Raw genomic sequence first — 8,261 nt, 5'->3', positions numbered from 1 at the left:
CAAGGCCAAGTTCCATTGGGAATGCCTCAGCCAATTTTTGCTCCACAACCTCCCATAATACAAGGCCATTAAGGTGTTCGTGTAGCACCACCGGTTGTGAATCCTCCCATTGCTTTGCGTGATCATTATATGCTAAATGAATATAATACACTTACATGCATTCAATTGCCCCCATTTAGAGCACATCACTATGAAATCAAACCGCTAACCATTCAAATACTTCGTAACTATCATGGACTTCCAAGTGAAGAACCTTATAAGTATTTGAATGAGTTTCTTGAAGTATACTCCATCGTGAAATACATGGACATGCTGAAAGAGGTTTTGAGACTCAAATTTTTTTATTTTACTGTTAAAGACAAGGCAAAATATTGGTTCAACAATCTTAGGCCTTTTTCAATAACTTCTTGGGCGGAAACGCAATAAGAGTTCTTGAAAAAGTATTATCCGGTTTCAAAGACCAATGCAATGAGAACTTCAATTAGAGAATTTTCTCAAGGGGAAGGGGAATTGTTTTATGAGGCATGGGAAAGATTTAATGACTTGCTTAGTAAGTGTCCACATCATGACATTCATAAGTGGCAATTAGTCCAATACTACTTTGTAAGTTTACCGAATAATAAAAAATGAACGGTAAACGCATCCATGGGTGGTTCTTATCTTGATAAACATGAAAATGATGTTTGGCAATTGTATGAAAACATGAGTGAGAATTCAATACATAGATCATTGTCCTCTAAAAATGGTAGAATTCTAGGCGGAAGGAAGAATGTCGGCTTATATCAAGTTGACAATTCCAATGACATAGCCACCGAGGTAAAATCTTTATCTCAAAGGTTTGATCAATTTTTGATCAACCAAAATTCGGTGAATCAAGTGTTTTCCTTACCTAATCATGTTCATTATTCATCTAATGAATCTTGCATGACTTGTTCTAGTGTCTTACATTCTACTTCCAATTGTCTACATGGACATGTGCAAAGTGAGCATCATGAACAGGTTAATGCTGCATTTGTTAACCAAGGGAATAATCCCTATAATAATGCCGGGTGGAGAAACCATCCAAACTTCTCTTGGAAAAGCCAAGGGGAAGGCTCAAACCCTCCCCAAGGTGGTTTTCAAGGAAAGTATGTTCCACCCCCAATGCAAAGCCAAGGTTCCTAAGGTTATAGATCATCTTTTCAATCACATAGAAATCAATTTTCTAACTCTCATTTTCCTAATCAATCATCTTACTCTCAAGGAAATTCAAGGCGTCCCGCTTTTGAGGAAAAAGTGTTGACCGCTTTGGGTACTCTAGAGGCAAACCCTCAATTCCTTCACTCTCATTCCTAATCTATTGCTAAGCTTGAAACCCAAGTTGGGCAAATAACTAGTATCTTGAATGCTAGAGAGAAAGGGAAGATGCCTTTAAATGCCCTACCAAAGCAATAATTTATTATGGAAACCAATTCCTCATCGGAAGGTCACACAATCGAGTATGTCAATGCGATGACAACCTTGAGAAGTGGGAAAATTATTGACAACCAAGTTGGTGAATCAAATGAAGAGAGTGAACCTGTGCAACCGAAAGTTAACACCCGTCCCGTTTCACATTTTATTCCTCCTTCATTGCATGTGCATGATCATCTTGTTGAGAAAGTGTTGAAAAATGATTTGAACAATGGATTGAAAAATTCTTGTGTTGAAGATGTTGTGAAAAATGATTATGAAAAGGTTTTTGAGCCAAAGGCTCCATTCCCAGATGCCTTGAAAGGATCCATCTCTATTGAAAAATAAAAGACCAAAGTGAATGAAATCATTAAAGTGTTTAGGCAAGTGAAGATCAATCTTCTGCTTTTGGATGCAATCAAACAAATTCCGACTTATGCCAAATTCTTGAAAGATCTTTACACCCAAAAGAGGAAGAACAAGAGCTAAGCACCAAAGAAAGTGGTCTTGACCGAGCAAGTAAGCTTTATTTTGCAACACAGCACTCTCCCAAAGTTTAAGGACCGTGGTTCACCTACTACAACTTGCATTATTGGTGACCATATCATTAATCGTGCTCTTTTAAATTTAGGAACAAGTGTTAACCTTCTTCCGTACTCGGTGTATGTTAAATTGGGCTTAGGAAACTTGAAACCGATGTCGGTAGTTTTGTAACTTGTTGACCGATCCATCAAAAAGCACCGGGGTATTATTGAGGATGTATTAATCAAGATTGATAAGTTCTTCTTCCCGGTTGATTTAGTTGTCATTGACACAGAACCGGTTTTGAATCCCAAGAGCCAAATTCCTGTTATCCTTGGCCGTCATTTCTTAGCAACCGCAAATGCCAACATCAATTGGAGGACGGGAATAATGAAAATCCAATTTGGCCACATGAAAGTGAAGTTGAACATTTTTAATCCAACCCTAAGTTCAATAGACAAGCATGAAGAAGCATATGTTGTGGAAAGGTGTCTTGACAATGAATTTGATAAAGTTGAGTCGTTGCTTGAAAATCGTATTCCCAAAGGTTTGCCTTTTAATTTGATTTCAAAGAAAGTTATTTAAAAAACAAGTGTTGAAAGGGCATGAAAGCCTAAGAATTGCTTTGACCAAGGACCATTAATCTCCTTTGAGTCAAATCCAACAAGTTCTTTAGGGAACAATTTGTTGGGTGGGATTCAAAGTATTTTACATCCCATTAAGGAGGGGATGCATAACAAGATTTTCGATCCAGGCTAAAAGAGCCCAACGTCTTGCTAGAGACGTTAAACACTAGTGCTTCATAGGGTTTACAACCCTATTCCTCCCTCATTTCTATTTTACCTTTCATTTCTTGCGTCGTCTAGATATGTTCCGGGGTCATACACATTGTTAAGGACTTTGATTGAGAAGGCTTGCACTTTCAGTTTCGAATTAGACATTTAATGTCTATTCGATCGATCTGAGAAGAAGTCAGATCGATCGAACAATCATCCCTGTATCTAATCATCTCTCTGTCCCATCATGCGTAAATTTCCTCCATATTTCACCTCTTTGTGTATCGTGCGAACTTTATTTCCGATCGATCTGAGTGCTCCAAGATTAATCTATGTCCCATACTTAGAAAAATTTTGAAACCATGAAAAAATCACCTCTCTGTGTATCGTTCGAACATGTCTGCAGGTTTTCACCTGTTAGATCAATCGAGTTTCAATCAATCTATGTTCGATTGATCTATGTGCTTCCTGTTGACTTTGATTTCTTTTTGAATTTTGAATTAAAAAAAAAAAGAATTCGGTTTTATTTTTATTTTTTTTATTTATTCTTATTTTCCAAAAAATATAAAAATATTTTGTTTTAATTTTCAAAAATACTTTGTCATTTGCAGGTTCGATCGATCTGAGTTCTTTCATGATCGATCTGAGTTCGATTGATCTGATTCCCAAGTGATCGATTGAACTCGTCGGAAATCGTTTTTAAAAATATGACCCAAGGGTCATTTGGATCGATTTTAACATCAATCTCAGACCCTCCTTCTCTCCCACCGCTGTTCCATCTTCTTCCCTACCTCTGGTGACATCCCACGACTTCAAAACTCCAAACTCGATCCCGATCTTCTTTCTCTCTCAGTCTCCACTTCTCTCATCTCGATTTGGTAGGTTTTGGGTTTTGTTTTCAATTTTGAGCTTCAATCTCGAGTTTTCCATGTTTTCCATGTTTAGATTTAGAACTTTCATTATTAATTGTTTCCATTTTTGAGGCTTTAAAGCATGTGTATATATATATGTATATATATGTATATATTTTGTTCCTATTTTGATTTCGGGGGTCATATGCCAATTTAAGTGACCAATATTGACTTGTTAAGGTGTAGAGGGGCCCTTGAGCACATTCGGGTGCCCCCGTGTTGTCCACATCACAGATCTGTGACTGTTCGTGTTTTTCGCAGAGTTCGATCGATCACACTCTTTCTCTGATCGATCAGAGAAAGATCAATCTCAACCATTTCATGATCGATCTAACATGGATCGATCTTATCTTTTTCATGATCGATCGAACTTTACTATCTTGCATACCAACTTTTATATTTCATGCGATCAAATTTATGCCCAATGCCTGTGTTTTCCACATTGGTTGCATTCCGTTCTGTCATATCTAGCATGTTTCACTTAGTCACTGTTTATACCTGGCTGCATTATCACTTGCATAGATTCATGTAATTTATTCTGAGTTGTCTATCTTAACTTGACAAACATGTTTCTATTTGTTGTGTTTAAATTATATATTTCATATGATATACTTGTTACTGACTATAGTTGCAAGTGCTTCTTTTCTTTTTGCAAGCCATGGCTCGAGTCATGACTGTTGCTCGCAACAGTATCAGCGCAGAGTAAGACCGCATGTAGAGGAGACTGAGGAGCCAGCTCTAGCTCAGTCCGAGCACTCCGCCTCTTCTGTTTCTGCATCTTTATCTTCTTCATCAGCAGATGAGGCTGAGCATATACCTTCTCATTCACCACCGCCGGCACAGCCTGGCCAGGTCTGAGATAAACCTATCAGGAGATATTCACGCCTTTCAGTGGCGTATGGGTCTGTCTTTGACACTGTTTTCTTCTCCTGGTCGATTTTGACCAAGGCGGCCTATGATGAGATTGATCGGTTCGGCATTTCAACTATTCTGGCCCCAGTGGCCTACTCAGTTTACCCGCGGTTTGTCCTGTTATTCTACCAGAACCTCCAACCGGCCCCGAGTAATCTATCTAAGTTGCGAAATACTATTGATGGCCACCTCATCTGCATTATAGTCGAGACATTAGCTATATCTTCTCGGTGTCCACACGTTTGCCCTCCCGACCTTGATTATCCTATCCTTAGGAGGCCATCTGACGCAGACATGGCCGTTGCTCTGACTGGCCCTTACAGTGATGGTGAGACATTTGCCACCTGGACTTATTTACCCGATGATTTATGGTTCTTTGATTCGGTACTATACCGAAATGTATTTATGGCGGGGCCATAAGATCCAGCGGGGTTCAGATTTTCTAACAGCCCTCTATGTCTTCTATACATGCCATTGGTTTTCTGTTCCTGTACTTTACTGGAGTGTTATAATGAGACTTTACTAGAGTTACATCAGCAAGGCTAAGCCCGGGCGCGCCACCTTCTTTCCCTTCGCACATCTGATTACCCAGATTCTCTAGGACCAACATTATCCTTTTCATCCGGCAGAGCATCCTGAGCCAGAGGGTTGCCGCTATGGCAAGAAGGATTGGAACAAGAGCTACAACGCTCTTATAAAAAGTCTAGAGAATGAGGCCGCTTTTGTAGCTGAAGAGGCTGAGGAGGCAAAGTTGGCGTAGATGGGGGATGCAGCAGCAGCAACAGATGATCCAGCAGACCCACCGGTGGCTGCGGACGCACATATGAAGATTGACCTAGAGCAGGAGCCTCCAGCAGAGTCACCACATCACTCCTCGGCAGGGTTACCAGTACATTCTCAGGAGCAGACTCAGGATATACCTCAGTTTCATGAACTAGTCATCCCTGATGCTCCAGTTCAGACACCTAACCTAAGAGAATGCGGTTGTCTCTCTTCGGGCAGATGTGACCTCCCTTAGCACCGATGTGACTACTCTTCGTGCTGACGTCTTGACTGCACTGCAGGGCATTTCCAAAGACATTTAGGGATCACGCCCTGCTAGACCGATCTCCTTTACTTGATCTCTACCTATCTCTCATCATTTTATATATATCTGTGATACTTGACTATTCTTTTAATACTGTTATTATATTTTTGCAGCCAGTCTATTGGCCCAAACACTATGTTTTACCTTACACTGCTTTTATTTTCTTTATCATATGCATGCTATTTTTGGATGTCAGGTTATTATATTGATATATTTATCTGTGATTGACTCCATAATCAGGTACATCCCAGTGATTTCAGTGAGAGAGTGCTGCCCAAATCTTTTCAGGACCATCCTTATTCCTTTCTCTCTTTACTTCATTTCCTATCCCATTTACACTTGCATGTCCACTGTGCACTGTTATTATCCCCTTTGTTATCTGATGAGCTTTTATCCCAGTCCCATCTTTTCAGGACTACAGTCAATCCCAAGTTTGGGGGGGTTGTACCACCCACTTCGGATTCTTGTGTCCCGGCCATTCTTTGCCTTAGCTGCACTGGTCTACTCTTTCCTTTTGTTCTTTTTGTATATTGAGGACACTGTGCCATTTAAGTTTGGGGGTAATGTAATGTGTGTTCTTTGCAGTGTTTGTTTTTAATTCAAAATTTTAAGCATGACTTGTGTATTTGAGGGATTTTTTATGATTGGTCCATGACTAGTTATAATTTTGAACTTTTGAGGACTATATTGCATAAAATTTAAAAATTGCTTGACGTGAGAGTCCAATACTCCTTGTATGCCTTGTGGATGCCATTTAGGAGTAAATTTTTTGAAAGATTGATATCTTGCTTGCATTTGTGGTCCACATCATCCTGATGTTGTGATTGTTTTGAGATTCACTCTAGTATTCTACACTAGCACAGGCACACACTAGCATTCATTTATGGGGTACATGCTTTGTTGATTATTGAATTAGTTATATCCCAATTGAGCTAGTAGTGCATTGAAAGCTTTCATTCTTAATAAAGGTGGATAACAAATCTTTTTCACTAAGTAGCTGGGATTCTAGCCTTATCAAGTACTGAATTTCTCGCTCTGAAAAGTGGAGGGCCTAAACTCTAGGTTAATAATTGAACTTTCTACCAAAAAAAAAAAAAAAAGAAAAAAAAAAGAAAAAAAAAAGAGTTGTTGTAAAAACAAATAAAAAAGTGAGGACTTCTCCCAACAGGTGAGAAGTGGGAAATGATTAGATGGATGTTGTTTTGACTTATAGCCTAATTGATTTGAGCTTATAAGTCCTTAGGGGTGTTTAAACACCTAATGCCCTAAAGCCGTCTGGTTTGGGAGTCATTGACCTAACGCTCAACCTCATGGATCGCTAGAAAGTTTAATATATCAACACATTGTACTATGCTTCCACCTTTGATCCTTAGGATTAGTAAAAAAAAAAAAGCCGAGTGAAAAGAATAAGCGCATCCAGATTAATAAAGCTTTAATAAAAATCGAGTGAAAAGAATAAGCCGTCTGGTGGACCGGAATATGGAAGTGGACGCTCTCAACAACCGATAGGATATTTAAATCTTTCGGTTAGTTGTTGAGTTACCAGTTGGAGTTTTTAGCCTGTGTAATAATAACACTTACTATTATCAAGGAAATTTGGGAGGTCAACTTCAAATATCGGAGCTAACCCTAGAGGCGGTGTTACCTTACTCAGAAAGAGCTTAAGGTACTGGAGGAGGATTAGTGGATTCTGTGAATGATGTCGGAGTGAATGAGATGTAAAATTTGTAAATGTTTCACAGTGCACTCAGATGGTTATGTATTACATCGAGACATCTAATGATTTTGAGGAACAGGTACGAGTAGAGCCAAGTACATAACTGTCTCTCAGTAAAAAAATTCCTGTGAGGAAGGTGGACAATTGACAATAGGATATCATTGGAGATTTTTGCCACTTCCTAAATCAAAATGGGAGTAGGACTAATCAGGAGTGGATGGTTGGTAGAAATTATCAACATTTATTGGAATTTTAATTCCATAAGGATTAAGAGTGGTGGATTGAGCAAATTTGCTGATGGACATTAATTCTCATAATGTTCACTTTTAAACTTCATATCAGTTATACATTGCACTGATAATGGAGTTATAGTATGTGGTTATCCATTATGGTAGCTAAAAAGTGCTATGACGAAGGAACTTTCTGAAAATGTTGGAGCAGCAGCTATGCTTCACATCTATAGATGGAGGATTTGATCGAGAATGTACATTTGATCATGAAAGAGATACTTGGGGATATATATCCTAGGTTTTTAATGGCAAATTTGGAAGTGCTTACTTCACTTCTCATATTGTTGGCACAAGGAGGTTAGTATGGCAATATGTGAGGTTTTGTATATTATATAGTGCAGCATCCTACCTGTTGGTTTGAAATGGTAGCGAAGGTTATATAATAAAACCTTGGCTTTATTAAAGGATACATCGGAGAGAAATACTCTCCTTTGTAATGGATTGCGCGCGGTTTACTAGCGGCAGTATGATTTTGTAAATCGTTGCACTCATACACTAGAGTTTTCTATCAGTAAACAGCTGATTGGGATGTCTTCCATATCAGAGGCAAGGTGCGTTTATGAGGAAGGTTAGTTTTTATGTATTAAATTGACTTTTCATGGATGGTGTTTCTCC

At 38.8% G+C, this 8,261-nt stretch overlaps 1 pseudogene; it reads right to left on the bottom strand.

The window, feature by feature from the left end:
• Window positions 1-473: 473 nt before the first annotated feature.
• LOC132272140 (small nucleolar RNA R71) lies at window positions 474-572 on the bottom strand (annotated as a pseudogene).
• Between the last annotated feature and the right edge of the window lie 7,689 nt (window positions 573-8,261).

The sequence above is a fragment of the Cornus florida genome, unplaced genomic scaffold (genome assembly GCF_030987335.1).
Source record: "Cornus florida cultivar Cherokee Brave unplaced genomic scaffold, ASM3098733v1 CherokeeBrave_3.0.0_Hap2_Chr08, whole genome shotgun sequence".
Taxonomy (NCBI): Eukaryota; Viridiplantae; Streptophyta; class Magnoliopsida; order Cornales; family Cornaceae; genus Cornus; species Cornus florida.
This window is presented reverse-complemented; position numbering and strand designations above follow the sequence as displayed.